At 43.7% G+C, this 15785-nt stretch overlaps 1 protein-coding gene across 6 annotated transcripts in view; it reads left to right on the forward strand.

Moving 5' to 3' along the window:
• The window catches only part of MSRB3 (methionine sulfoxide reductase B3), a 258819-nt gene that overhangs the window by 223390 nt on the left and 19644 nt on the right, over positions 1 to 15785 (forward strand). The window lies entirely within an intron of this gene.

Raw genomic sequence — 15785 nt, forward strand, 5'->3', positions numbered from 1 at the left:
GTTAGCTGCTCTGGGTGCAGGCAGGGGAGGTACCGCAGCAATCTCAGGATCCACGCCTGGATTCCAGGAAGGGCTGGGGAGGCTGCAGGAAACAGGAATGAGAGACTCATATGGAAAAGAATGTCGATTTTAGATTTATGCATGCATTCATTCAGCTCTGAGTACCTATTCCACTTACGGATTTTGTTTATTTGCCATGTGCCAGACCTGTGCTAGGTACACAGCAGGACTGCAGAGATGAATGACCCCATCCCTGTTCTCAGGGAACTGCCAGTGTCCAGTGCTATAAGGAAGGGGGCAGTTACAATAGAAGACCCCAAATCTGGGGAAGGTAAGCCCAGGGAGCATGGGAGGTAGGGTGACTGTCCTGATTTCAGCACTAAAACTCCCACACCCCAGGAAGCCCCCCAGTCCCAGGAGAACCAGGATGGTTGGTCACCCTAGTGGGACGAGCCAGAGGGGCAGCACTTAACTTAAACTTGCCACATCAGGGAAGGCTTCTTGACAGAAGGAAGGGTCTACAAGTATAAGCAGGAGTTAGCCAGGCAAGACTGATGAGGAGTGGGGAGTGGAGAGGGTCCCAAGCAGAAGGAACCACATATGCAAAGACCTAGAGGCAAGTGACACCACAAGAAAGTGTAGGGGTGGGGGGAGCCAAGGAGAGATGGTGGAAGGCCCTCCATGGCTATGGGCAGATGTTGCCCTGCTACTGTGCCCCATGTCCCCTCCATCTCCTCTCTGACTCATCTTGCTTGAGACTGTTAATCTGGAAACTATTGGAGATGCTGTCCGGGCACCTCTCATATCAAGGAGGAGGGCAGAAAAGACTAATTCTTCCCGAGGTCCCTTCCAACTCTTCGATCCTAAACCAAGAATCCATACCATCAGGCCATCAGCCATGGAAGTATTCATTCAACGTATACGATAAATGGCCTGTACCTCCCCTGTCTGTTTTAGCAGCGTTAACAAGCAGCACCGATCACCACACAGTTGACTGGCCAGCAAGGAGGTGTCCATCTGAAAGTTGACCAGAACGGATGCACTGGCTGGGCCACTTGCTGTCTGAGCCACATGGAGATACAATTTTGTTAACTTTGTTTTTCTAAATGGAAAAACCCCTTTCCTGGTGAGACATCACTCTTTCCCATACTTGTGAGGGCCTGGAGAACCATCTAGTCTTTTTTTTTTTTTTTTTTCTTTTCTGTCTTTCTTTTCATGATTCCTTAAATAGAGAATATAGGAATTTGCTCTATAGGAATGCTCTTTGCTTTAACTTGCTTCTTCTGCAGAGTCTATTCCGTAAGTCTGAACAGTATTAAGTCAATGATGCCTAGATTGCTAATCCTCTAGGTATGTGTTTCATCTTCTATTATTGGGCTGTTATGGACACATTGGGAAAAACAACAACTTCGTGTCTTTGTTAAAGCCTCTCCCAGAACAGAAATGAACATAAAAAAAAAACAAACCCTGACATCACTTAATAAAGCTTTATGAGTAACTCCTTTGCTACTACAGACAACAATGCTGATGTGTATTGCTCAATGGGAGAAAACGTCCCAGGCTACACTTCACAACAGGCAGAAAACTGAGCTGCCTTGCCAATGCTTTACACTGCGTGCCAAATCCTTATGACTTTCTTAGGCATTTATTGTAAGAACATGAATCATGATGCATCACTCTGGTATTCGTGTGGCTGCTCAGTGTTAAGTCCCCAGGACCTCCATGGAGTTGACTCTATTTGGTTTTCCACTTCCGTTGCTGAGTGAGAGCTGCATGAACTCAGACGTGAAGGCTCACAGGAGCCTGAGTGGGCGGCTCCTTTTCTTGCTGTTTTGGTCTGCCTGTGCTCCACGGTTGTGGTATGTGCGGATCTGAACCACTTCAGGGCAGACTCGGCTGGAACTGCCCCTGCTTCCTCAAGCTTCCACTGAAACAAGAGGTCTGGGCTGATGCGCAGGACAGCCTGGACAGGTGCAAACCTCTGGGGCACTTGGGAGAAAGGTGGCTAGAATTTTGGAGCATTGACCTGTATGTTTTCTAACTTCCTATATGTAATTTGGAGAGTTGGGCTGGAAGTTAAACCCTGGAGGTGGCTGGTTTCATAGAGGACAGTTTTATCTAGAAAACGCTTCAGGGGTTCAGTGTCAGGTTTTTGACTTGATGGAGAGTTTGGATGAGTGCCTCCTGTATAGGAAGATCAGTAGTGCCTGCCTCAAATCCTCAGTGAAGTGTTGTGTTCTTCTGCTTTGTGAATATTCAGTTGACACAGTCAGTCTATTCACCTCAAAAGTCTTCATCGTGCTGGCAAATCACCAGGGGTGATGTTGAAAATATTTAGCCAAGACAACAATGAAGCAGAAATGAACATCCTTAGTGATCAAAGGGATGATGGCTGTGAACAAAAGATATGACCGTATCTGCGCCTCTTAGCTGAATATTAGTACAACAGAGCACTGTCTGCTTGCAGTGGCGGAGACCCTGAAATGGACAGTTCATTCACTGATTTGTTCAAAGAACACTGTGTGTCTACCACATGTCACTTATGTGCCAGGCGCCGGGGGTGCAGTGCTCAACAAATGCAGGCTTGTTCCTGTCTTCCTGGAGCTGACGGTTTGTTATGAGAGACAGGTATTAATCGAGTAAGGTACTATGAGAGGCCTTGACCTAGCTGGGGCTCTGAGGTCTGGAAGATGAGAAGCAATTAATCAGACTACCACATGAGAGAAGAATGCTTCAGGCAGACAGAATAGCATGTACATGAGAACTTGAGGGATTTGCTGAGTCATACAGTCAGTAACTGGTTAGACCTGAGATGGCTAGAGCTCCAGGGGTCCCAGTGAAGGGTCAAGGGTCCATGCTAACCCTGTCCTATAGAACTTCTTATGGTGATGGACAGTGCTATAGCCGTGCTGTCCAAGACAGTAAGCATTAGCCATATGTAGTGACCGAGCACTTAAGTTGTGGCTAGTATGACCAAAGAATTGAAATTTAATTTAATTTAAATAAATGTAAGTGTGACTAGCCACATGTAGCTACCATATTGGAAAGTACCAATCTATGTCCTGAACTGGCCCAGGATACATGGGGCAGAGGATCAATCAACAGGGGAGGAAATGTTTTTCTGAGATGATGATAAGTGCATTGACCTCAGGGACTTCGTTTATTCACTCAGTCAATCAATCAAAACCAAAAATATACTGGGTACCCCTATGTGCCAGGCACAAAGCTAGACCTGGAGATTGCCCAGATAACAAGCCCCTCTCTCGAGGTAGTCATAGGCTAACAGAGGGAACAGGCTCCAAGGAGTAGTAGCAATCCGCTATGACAGCGGTGAGAGAATCCTGCTCTTCTGGGGTTGCTGTCAATAGGAAAAACTGAGGGATAGTTCTCCTCTGGGTCAGCCTGGGGTACACGCGCCTCTCCAGGTGAAGGTTACGATCTCTAAATTCCAACTGCTCCCAGACCCCAAAGACTTCAGACAAAGGGGGAGGGCCTTGATGTAACATCCTACACATCTTTTTAAAAAATATATATTTTTATTGAAGTATAATCAGTTTACAATGTTGTGTCAATTTCTACATCAATTACAGCACAATGCTTCAGTCATACATGAACATACATATATTGGTTTTCATATTCTTTTTCACCCTAAGTTACTACAAGATATTGAATATAGTTCCCTGTGCTATACAGTATAAACTTGTTATTTATTGGATTTTGTGAGAATCCTCCTGTATTTCAAAATGACTCTCTGCCAGAGTTCAGTAGGTGTTCTGTGTGATTCAGTGAGTTTGTAGACATGATTCTTGGTGTATTTGGGGGAGAGGGCGAGCTGTGAGTCTCTCTACTCCGCCATCATGGCCCCTACCTTTACACATCTTTTTTATTTAATCCCCCGCATTCAGTATAGCAAGTGTTAGGAAAAAGAGGTAAATTTACATTTCCATAGACTTTGGTGTTTTATACGTAGAGCATCTATTGCTTTGTTCGGGAAATGGGTCCCACTGGTAAATACTCTTCAGAAATAGGTCATCAAACCTCGACTCAAGGATCTGGTAAGTGATCTCCTGTTTTAGTCACAGACAGAAGTCACCAGGCTGAAGAAGGAGTGAATAACTTTTACGTATTTTTAAAAACCACTTTCTCACAAGCAGTACTGTTGAATCACTTCAAACAGGTAAAGCTCCCTGCTGTTGCAAACAGAATCCTGGCAGCTATTACATCATTGTAAAAAACACTTCCTGACACTCAATTAAGCTCATTATGCCTAAATATCCAATTCCTGCCAATATGCAATTTAAATCGTCACTTCAAAATAATTTGTTTCCAATTATCAGGATCTACTAAATTACCTCCTTAAACCAATCACCTGGAAAAACATCACATGCCAAGGAGAATAAAGACTTTTCCCATTATAACCCCAGGATACTTACCCGGGAGCTTCTTCTTATGGTACTTTGGTTTTTCCAGTGGGTTCTGGCTCATAGCTTGTCTCTCCATCTCGGAGATCCAAGGAGCAAGAACCTACAGGATGTGTCCTACTGAGCTAGTTAGTACCAACTATGGCTTCCCAGCAGCATTGGCAGGGGAGCTTTTAAAAATACAGAAGCAAAGGGCTTCTCCAGATACACTGAACTAGAATCATCAAGGGGGCACATGGCAAATCCGTATTTTTAAAAAGCCATCTCAGGGGATTTAATAATGATTAGTTAACAGACTAGAAACCACCACCTTACTCAATTAGCATACTATATGTTACATTTATGACATAATTTTCCAAGTGTGAAATTTCCACTGACAATACTTACTTAAATTTCCTAATATGTTTTGCTAATTTCTTTTTTCCCCAATGCTTCTTGCGTCTTACTCTTAAATTTTGTTCCTACTGAGGTATATATCCTTTGGTAATTCTTTCAGTGAAGGTCTTGGTAGTAACCTTTTTTGATTTTTGGAATCCTAAAGAGATATTTATTTTGCTATCATTTAAGAGTGATACCTTAACAGGTTTTAAAAATGTTAAACTAACTGTTGTGTCCTGTCAGTACTTAGAAGATATTAGTCTATTGTCTTCTGGACTCCATTACTGAAGATGGTAAGTCAGCTGTTAAACTGATTGTTATTTCTTTTAAGGTAGTATGCCTTTTCTCTAGGTAGCCTTTATTTTATGTAAAGTAGTTTCAGTAATATGTATTTATATATGGATTTTTATTTAATTATCATATTCGGATTCTATGTTCTTTTTCAATGTGAGGATTCATAATTTTCTTTACACATAAAAACATTTTTACCATTGTCTCCTCAGATAATACCTGTCTTGCACATGTGGGGCTACTCCTGTCTTTGTGTCTTTTATCTTTTCTTTTATGTGTTCCATCTCTTTATCTCTTTGAACTGTGTTCTCAGTGATTTCCTCACATCTATCTGTAATTTATTAATTTCGCCTCAATTCTACTTCGCTGTTCCACTCATGTGTTAAGGCTCTTAAAGGACTATGTTTTTCATAACTAGAATTTAAATTTGCCTCTTTTTAGAAATTCTTCTATTTAACCAAAATATCTTTTTGCATATTTCTTCCTTTTTCTCTTGAATATTTTTTTAAAATGCTAGTTGAAAACCTCTTTCAGATCGCTCAGTTGTCTCTGTTTTTGTGTATCTGTGCCCCATCTTTCATGGGAGTTTGTTTCCTTACGTGCTCTGAGCACACGTTCAGGGAGAGTTGTTAGCCACGGGAGACACCACTCAGGGGAGGCCCAAAGTTTGCTTGTGGACCAGTTTTTATGTTAATTTCTCACTCCCGTTTCATGCAGGTGGTGTGAATTCAGAACCCACTCCTGGGCAGACTGGTCCTGGGGTCTCTGTTTCTTTCAAGTGATGTTCCACATCTTCAGTGCCACAGCCTGAACCAGTGGGCAGAGTTCTCCTAGTGTTGTATCAGACAGAATGTCCCAGTGGCTGGCCCTAGGCAGGATTTTGGGCTCAGCACGTGGGGTATGTGAATTCTATCCTGCAGAGGTGATACTACCGCAAACCCAGGTGTATTTCAGCTCCAGCATACCCATGGGAAATTCCATCTCCAACTTCTACACTGAGCTCTTTTTTAGAGTAGTGATTAAAAGCATAGAGTCTAGATTCTGACAACTTGGAATTAAAACAGTTCTGCCCCTTACCAGATGTATGACCTTGGCAAGTTACTTAAATTCTCTGGGCCTCAGTTTCCTCAACTGTAAAATGGGGATTATAACTGTATCCTTGTGGAGTTGTTGTGAAGATCAAATAAGTTAATGTACATGAAATCCTGAGAACACTCCCTGGCACGTGGTAAGTATTACATATGCATTTAGCATCATTCTTTCTTGCTTTCGGGCTTGCCTAACTATGAATACATACAGGTATCTATTAACCCCTATTTTTATTATGTATTATTTTGTTAAATACATTTTGTTTTATTACCTGTGTACACATTTGTTTTATATGTTTTCTTTCATAATTAAAAAAATACATATTTTATCTAGATAGCAAATGACTTTCATTCTGGTGGAGAAATTGGCCTTTCTAAAGTGGGGATACAGTGGTAGCAAGCAGGATCTGGGAAGCCTTACATTACATTCAGTTGCTATGTACAGGATTTGGGGTCCCTGAGTTCTCAATGGTTGGATTCTTTTTTCCTCATTAAAAGCTCGGCTGGGCTCTGCTATCCTTCTCTACTTCCCATGGCTGTCACTGCTATTCTTCACAAATTCATTTTTATTTTGAAGGTCATGGAACTCTAGAGATGTTTAGATGAATTGGAGCTGGCAGAAGAACTATTTTACTTCATTCATTCCTCCCTACAGAAGGTTTTTTATTTTGCATTTTACCATTTCATTTGACCACACCAGCAAGTCTGTGTAACTGAATGTGGTATTTTCACAAGGAATAATGATCTGAGGGAAGGGGGCCTGTTCCCGAAAGCAGGACTGTGCATGCTAGTCTTGGCTCAATTTCTGGGGTTTATTTAAAGAGTGTTTATAAAAACCTCTCTATTTGTATTTACCAAGAGTATGAGTGGGGGAAAGGGGCAAAAAAAGATGGCCTGGGACTCAGAATTCTCTGAGGATAAATCAATCACCGAGTACATCGTATTTATACGAATAACTAGGGCTTGATGCAATGTGTCAGACTACTCAGCTCCCAGCCATGGGTCAGCAAGGATTCAGATGTACAGTCAAGCTTCTCCAGATACAAATGAAAAGCTAGTCAGCTCACCAGCAGTCTGCTCTGAGATTTCTTGAGTAGAAGGTTCTGAAAGGACTGTTTTACCAACTTTGCTACCCTGTAGCATTCCAAGCCAATTAGAAATCCAGCTGAGCTGCTTGCTGTTCCCCCTCAGATGCAATAAACAGCACCACTTTTGTGCCCTTCTGTGTCTCCTTCCTTCCTTTCTTACTCTTGGAAGCCCAGCAGTAGCTGTGTACCATGTGGGAGTATATAGCTTATCAGAGACACTTACTGTACATTCAACTTACATTTTGACTGAAAAAAAAAAAACAAACAAAAACCCCAAAGACAGTCTTGAACTTGAGTAGGGAGTTTGACTGTGCATTCTATACAATGGTGTGCAGAACATGTATGTGAATATGTACCTTTTGGAGGCTGGGGTGGAGAGGGGTGTGTAGCCCTACAAAGTTTCATAGAATCAAAGCACAGTGAGAAACCCTAATCTGACAATTCCTCATTGCACAGCCTCATTCAGCCCCCAGTAAGCCAAGTGGGTAGGCTCACTCATACGGGGACATGATTGTGATATGTGTTACACAAAAATGTTTCTAGGCTACAGACAATTGAGTAAATGGTTTCATTTGTTAAGATTTCACTGTTTTATCAAGAGGGAATCAATACGTAGTGGATAAAAGGTTAGAGTTTAGAATTTTAATCTCAGCTTTGTCAAGGTATCATTGATTCATTTATTAATTAATTCAACAAATACTTAACAAAAATCTACTCTGTGTCAGGCACTGTGCTAGGCTCTGGAGATATAATGGAGAATGATGTAGACACGGATTCTACTTTCTTGGAACTTAAAAGTTGTGTGCCCATTACCACATAACTTTACCTTTCCAAGACTCATTTTTTTCACCTGTAAAATGGGGTTCTAGTAAGTACTGAAAGAGAAATATATAGGAAAGTGCTTTATAAATTCTGTTTTATATATTGGAGGTTACACACACACACACACACACATGCATGCACATTCATCTTCCAGTCACTGCAAAGCATAGTGAAGGTCTAATGAAGTTTGGTAAAAGAGGCTATGACGTAAACCTTCATATTTCTTAAAAAGAGGAGGCTGTGCAGAGACTTTCTTAAAACTTGAATTAGGATCCTGAGAATGACTAAGACTTCTCTTGAAGAATTTTTCAAGGGAGACAAGTTATAAATTATAAACTAATCTGAGTATTTTTGATCCTCTTCTGTGTGCGTGCTCTTAGACTCCCAGAGTGGCAGTAGGCGGATAATCTGTCAGTCAAGGAGGAGATGATACAACGTAACACAGGCCAGAAATGTGCCAAGGTTGCCCCCTGCAGAAATACCTGCATCAGGCTGGGCCTCTGCGCATCTTCTTCCCCGGCCCCAGGAAGCAAGAAAACACTATAGAGAGAACAGGTTTTAATGAACACACTGTGTTTGGGAGGAGGGAGATTGGCCTCAGCTTCCCTTCCCTATGCCCAGTTCTCTAAAGTCAGCCTGAGGTGGGCACGCTAGACAGGGTTGAACAGACAAGATGGACAAAGGAGGCCAGAGAGGCTCCCAGAGTCTCTTGGGGTGAAAGGCCATTGAACTGGAGTCTCCCTTCTTTTCTAGATCGAAGGACATGTGTCAAGTACTTGTTACAGTGGAAGGATAAAGGCAAATGGTATACTGTTCTCAGAGGTGCTTAAACTATGACATCCAAAAAAGAGAAAGTATTGTGAGACAGGAAAGAGAACCAGCGTGAAAAATTAATATTACAAATCCATCTATTTCTCCCATATCCACTGTTAACACCATCGAGAGAACCACCATCTTACTGGGCCATGAGCAAAGGCTTTCTTACTGATCTCCTACTTTTTACTCATTTTTTCCAGCTAAATTCAGATCATGTCTCTCTCCTGTTTACAACTATTCTGTGTCTTCTCCTTGCACTTGGAAGAAACCCCAAACCCTTTGCTTTGACCTGGAAGACCCTGCATGCTCTGGCCCCTCAGATCTCGTCACGGTTACCGCCTTCTCTTCCCTTCTGTCCCTGCCTTCCATTCACTTTGGCCTTGTTGACTTCCCCAAATTTCCAGGCTTCTTTCTGCCTCAGGACCTTTGCTTAGGCTGTATCCTCAGCCTTGGAAGAATCTTTTCTGTATGATACTCCCCCTGACTCCAAGAGACCTCCCTAGCATCCCATCTAAATCATCCCCTTTGCTTTCTTTTTCTCTGTTAGGAAACTCTGGTCACTTGCCTTAAAACAGCTGTCCTCGTTTGTAGTTTACATGCTTATTTGCTTATGTGCTTACTGTCTATTTCCATGAGTAGACTAGAAGCTCCAGGAAGGCCAAATCCAGTTCTGTTTACTCACCATACCCCAGTGCTTGAAACATACAATGGCATCCAACACATATCTGTCAAAGGGATAAATAAATGTTTTAATTTCTTTCCCCTTAATTCTTACCGAGAGCTCAGGCAGAAATCTCCCCGTGCCTCAATGCCTTTGCACATGCGGTTCCTTCTGTCTGGACTGCATTTCCCGCCTTGCCTGATCTCCAAATGCCTACTCGTTTTGCTTCAAGACCTAATACCACCCCTTTCTTCCTCTGTGAAGCTGTCGCCTGTCTCTCTTTTGTGTCTTCTCACTACCCATATAGATCTCTATTAGCATTTATGACACCATGTTGTGATTACATGTTTATTTTGGGGGGACCCCCTTCCCCTGGAGTGACCTCTCTGAGCACAGGAAGCAGATCCTCACTGCACCTCCAGCGCCAGCATCTGGAATGCCGTGTTCACACGATACACATTTGTGTGGAGCCTGCAGATTTGTATACATTCCATAGAAAGAGGCAGGGTGCAGGGAAAGCCGGCCAATCTCGGTGGCTTCTGCCAAGGGGGCAGGGTTGTTGGTGGCGTCCGAAATCCATTCCTCCGGTTGAACAAAGAGCCGTCTATGAACAGGGAGTTTGGGACGCCCCCTCCCCTCCCCGCCAGCCCCACTCAGAGGTGAAAGCAGCCTGTGTCCATGCCTCGCTGGGGTTTTCCCTTCCGTTGAGAGGCGAGCATTCTGAAGGCAGATTTTCAGGCTGAAGTCACCCAGAACAAAAGCTGCTTGCCAGCTGCGGCCCGGCCGCCCGGCGCCCCTCCCCGGCAGCCCGGGTGCCATTATCGCCCAATGGGAGAGGGGTGTGAAGGCTTCCGGTGCAGCATCTGGTCGGGGCCACCGGCAGCTGGCGAGGCTGCGACCAGCGGCTTCCCCAACTGACTTCTTGAGATGGTTGGAGGTGCCTCGGCAGCCGCAGAGAAAGTGAGGAGAGGCCGAGGCCCGCCGCCCTGCCGGCTTCCCGCGCCGCGAGCTCGGGCCCTGGAGCGCGGGGGCCCCCGGCTTCGTGCACGAGGGTCTGCAGGGCAGGCCGGGGGCCACCGAACGAGCAAAACGGAGTTTGTCTCTGAACTCGGGTCCGTGTCAGGATCTCCCACCTTATCTTCACACTGTCTCTGTTGCTATTTATGACGCCACATGTGGTGTCCCCCACACCCCCCCCCCCCCAGGACCCTCATGCCTCCCCCTCCATCGATGGAGCTGGGACACTTACACTATCCTCCAGATCTTTCTTTTTGTGTTTTTTTGCTCTCTGCTAAAGGCAGCCGTTTTGCCAAAGATTTCTGAGGTACCGTGGAAATAGATGGTAACGCCTAGCTATCCTCAGAGAAGATTTTTTTTTTTTTAATTTTGACAGTGACTTCTGAAGAGAGGAAAAAAAAAAAAAACCTCAAGGGAACAAGTGAAAGTTTCAGGTTCTGTGGTAGATTTTGGGGGGCAGCCTTGCATTTCACTAATTCCTCAAATCAGTCCCGCCAGACACTGACTCCAGGGCTGACTTTTGTCCTTCTGGGGGCCCCAGAGTCCACACCCAGATGGACATGAGTTTGGATTCTTGGAGGGTCCACGCTGGCTAGTGAACTGTCTGTAAACTAGCTGCAGACCAACAGAGCAGACGCTATCTTAATGGTACTGATAGATCAGGAGTGTCACACATCATTAAAATAGCTGATTGATTAGAAGAAAATAATTAGCTGGCCCTGCCTTGCTGGAAAGCTTTCTGACATACCAAGAAGGAGATATGGAAGGGACGAGGGGTCATCCATCTTTTGATCATTTGTTTTCCCTTCAAGGTGATGAAAAAGGCCCTGATAACCCTTAGGGAAAGGAAGGAATATAAACAAGCCCTAGTACTTCTTTGCCATTTACTGAGAGAGAAGCTATCTGTAGACTTTCTGGAGTGTGGTGTGTTTATTACAGTTACATAGATACACTCCTTTAAATCAAACACTCTGTTAGTGCCTTGGAGTTGTAAATCAGTGGTTCTTTTCAAGTGACTTGATAGAATGTGATATTCTGCTTTCCCTTGACAGGATATAAACACAGAAACCTAAATATTATAATCAAGGCCAGCCATTGGCAGGCAGGGCCACGGAGAAGGGCAAGGAGACTCCAGTGGCTTTTCAATGCCCTCCTCGCCTTCTGTATATCTGTCTTCCTCAGGGTGTTCATAACCATCCCCTCTGTCCACTTGGGAGAGCAGTTGACAAACATTTATATTCCGAAGTGATAAGGCTTAAGGCATTTTTGTGCTCAGAGTCATTTGCATTTTAGCTAAAGTCACAAGGAATCTTAAGCCAAAGGATGTCTCTGGAGACGTATTCTGCTGCCGTGATGGGCTTCTCACTACCCTGGAAATCATGCTGCTGACTCAGCGCCCCCTCACCACCCCCATAATACCACCCCCTGGGTGGCCAGGGGGGAGAGTCAGAGCAGATCGGATTATCTGGGAGCTTCAGCAGCTTCTGAGATTTACCCCCTGCCTCCCTTTCCCTTCTTACTCTCCATCATTGCTTCAAAGAGCTACAGATGAAAGTACGGTATTACGCTCGTGTTAGAGAATAAACTGGTGGAACACCATTGGCCTGGAGAAGAGTCTGAGTCTGGGAGTCAGCAGAATTGGACATTCCACCCCTTAACAGTCCAGGGACCATGGTCATCGTACTTACTGCCCCCGCAGCAATAGAATACTGACCTTACAAAGCTTTATGAAGCCCTTTTGCATAAGGTAATGTAAGAGAAAATGCCTAGCCAATAAATATTCATTTCCTTCCCTTTTAAAAGATAATTGGGAACTTTGAATTTTACCTGAATATAATCTGTTGCCTCTCAACCACTAATCACCTTGTACAGCTTAAAAAATAATAATATTATGGACTTTTTTCTAAGCATATCCATAATAAATGTTCTTTGTGGAAATCTGGGGAACTAAAAGAAAAAAAGGAAAATCCCCTATAACCTCTCTTTAGGCAAGATTACTAAGTTGTTCGTTTTTCAAAAAATTTCCAGTGCTTTTTCAATGCTTATGGGTGCTTTTTTCTTTGGAACAATGTTTGCCATCAACCCCCCCACACACATTCTGTTTTGTGGTTTTCTTTTCTCCTCTAATACATCATGAGCACTTCCCCATGTCATTAAACATGCATGGTGTGTATGTGTTTTATAGTTGTTGCCATCACTAATGAGAGCCCATTAGTAAGATGACACTTGTTCCTCCAGGACATATGTCAGTCATTGAAATAACTGCTTCCAAGCAGAAGGAGCGGCTGCTTTTTGGTTTTTTTTTAATACCCTCACGTCCAAAGCTGGCTCTTGGCAAGACCTTGAGTTTTTGTTTGGATTTCTGTCTCTGGTATGGCCAGATCTGGGAATAAGGATACAGGATGGCAGTGGATTTCAGCCTCCTTCTCCTTCCCCTGGCCTGAAGTTCCTTCTGCATTTGATGACTAAAGCAGTTATCAGAAAAAGTCCGTCAGTGCATGACTGGCCACAGGGCAGTTGTGGCAAAATGGTTTTTGAAAGAATAAATGCATGCATGAGGCAAGTAGCCTTCCATTAAGTCAGAAATAAGGATTCCATGTTGGTTATACGTAGTTATTCTCAGCATGATCTTATGAGGAATTTTTAGCTTTCTCTTCTATGTCACTTAACTTCTTTATGCCTCAGTTTCCTTACCTGCAAAATGGAGATAATAAGAGTAACTATCTTATGGGGTTCATAGGGTGTTGAACAAATGAATACATATGAAGTGCTTTCAGCATTGCCTGGCAAAGAGCAAGTGTTCAATGAACCTTAGCCATCAACATCACCATCATCACCACCATCACCACCACCATCACCACCACCAGCACCACCTTCATCATCACCACCATCACCACCACCATCATCACCACCATCATCTTCACCAACATCACTATGTGCTTTTCTACATCTTATGAAATTTCTGCAGTAAGACTGGCTAGCCACAGACTCACTATTTTTAAAAGAAATAACTGAATCACTTTGCTGTATGCCAGAAGTTAATACAACATTGTAAATAAATTTTACTTCAATAAAAAAAAAGAAAGAAAAAGAAATAACACATAGCCATAGGGACATAGCATCTTAGGTCAATAAAGTGAAACAGAATGGGAAGGATTGGTTAGATACTCGGAAAAAGGATGTTTCTGATGTAGACAGAGAGGGACAGGAATGAGAGGAAAACAGGAAGGAGGGGACAAATGATGGGCTGGCTAGCATTAAGGGATGGGAAGGCCAGGCACGGTATTTAAAAGTTGCTCCGTGGAACTGAAGCTAACTACTCCAACACTTTGAGGAGGGAGCTCATAGGACTTTCACTGCTCCCCATCCCCTCCCCAGTCTGTAAAGGGGCAAGAGGTGAGCAGGGGGAAGTGAGAAGGGAGTAAGAGGAGGAATTGGAAGATGAGAAAATAGACACTTGGAAAAGGTATATTGACTTGGGAAGGTCTCAGCTAACTGCTGGCAATCCCAGGTCGAGAACTCAGCTTTCCGGATACCCAGACTCATTCTCAATACCTTCCAGCCCATCCACCAATTTCTCTCTGTACCTGGAGGTTTAAATGTAAAACCTACCCCAAGAATTGGGAATCTGCACCTTGGCCATTAGGGTGGCCTTCTATTCAGGGTGGAACAAAGATGCTGGCCAGTTGAAGTTTTTGTCGATAATCTATGGAGGACTGGAAGATACCCACCTGCTACCACCTGCCTCCCACCATCCTTTCCGCCAACTCCAGACCTTCTGGTGGTGTTCCCTAGACCGGCCTGGCCTTTCAGGGAACCGTCAGGGCAGGGGCCATGCCAGCTGCTTCATTGATTAATAGCTCATTGTAGTCGCTGTGCAAAATGCAAGGAAAAGAGTCCATTGGATATTTTAGTTTTATACCACAGAACACATGTGCTATCAAAGTGACCCGACTGGGCAAGAAACAGAGATTTCTTCCACTTCTAGGCTGATGGGCTTGGCTTCTGGAATTCTAAGCCTTTGCATGTAGCTTGCCCACAGCATAGGCTGTATGAAAACACTATCTTTGCTTTTGTTTTTTTCTTTTTTGGCATCTATAGAATATTCAGTGCTATAATTTGCAAACAGTGGTCAGACTTAAGTACATTTTTAGTAGGTAAGGATCGATGTGTTTGTTGGCTCAAATATGAATGTATGCCCTGTGAGGGAAGCTTTTGTATGTTTGCTTGTGTTTTGATTTATAAAAGTGGGGCATAAACCCTGAGAGTAAACCTTACATGTTGCCCTACAAGGCCTTTCTAGGGGCTTCCACACTAGGCAAACCATGGAGACTGGGCCAGACTCGTCTTGCTCAAATAATCTAACTTTGATCAAAGGCAATTTAACACAAGGGATGGGGGGGGGGAATGTAGAATTTGCATCCATTAATTAAGACTATTTAGTGATATTTTCTATGGAAAAAGGTGTGAGTTGCATTATCTGCTCTCTGGCCACCCTTGAAAACCTCCCGGTAGTGAACAAAGTTTGAAACCCGGGGAAGATCATCGAGTGGGACATGATCTTTCAACACTCAGGCTTGCATAGAATCCAAGACCTGCTTCCTTAAGAAGATGCCATGTTCTTTGAGAGCAGGGTTGGTGTAAAAATCAGGGCAATCTGAATCAGGCTAATTTGTGCTTCTAGAAGTGATATTTTCTTCCCACGTCAAAGCTTCACAACACCTGAGAAAATAAGCAGGAATGTCTTTGTGGTTATGAGCCTTAAGTGAATGATGACAATTTTGAGATACATGCCAAAAGAGGATAGTCCTTATTTTCCTCATTCCTCTTAAGTTCGTGGTCTGGACTTGTTCACATTGAAAACCTGCAGCAGAGGGCCTGTGGGAGCGCCCCCGCCCCCACCCCGTGGAAGGGATGCGAGTTCCCTTTGTTCCCTCCTGGCCTCTGGAGTTACTGCCGAGCGATACAGCTCAGCACCAGCAGGTGGCATGTGGTGTCAGGCTCCCAGGCGCTGGAACCTGGGAGAGCCATCTTTTCTCCGCCAAAAAATCCTAAATTGTAGTTAGGAGTGAGAATGTGATTGTTTTAGCTGTTAGATATTGTGCTTGATCATCAAGCTGTGTCTTTTGTGTGATGTCTAGTTCACTGTGGGGGAAACAAAACTATAAATATAACTTAAACCATTTCACTCATGTCTTTTTTT

The sequence above is a fragment of the Camelus ferus genome, chromosome 12 (genome assembly GCF_009834535.1).
Source record: "Camelus ferus isolate YT-003-E chromosome 12, BCGSAC_Cfer_1.0, whole genome shotgun sequence".
NCBI lineage: Eukaryota > Metazoa > Chordata > Mammalia > Artiodactyla > Camelidae > Camelus > Camelus ferus.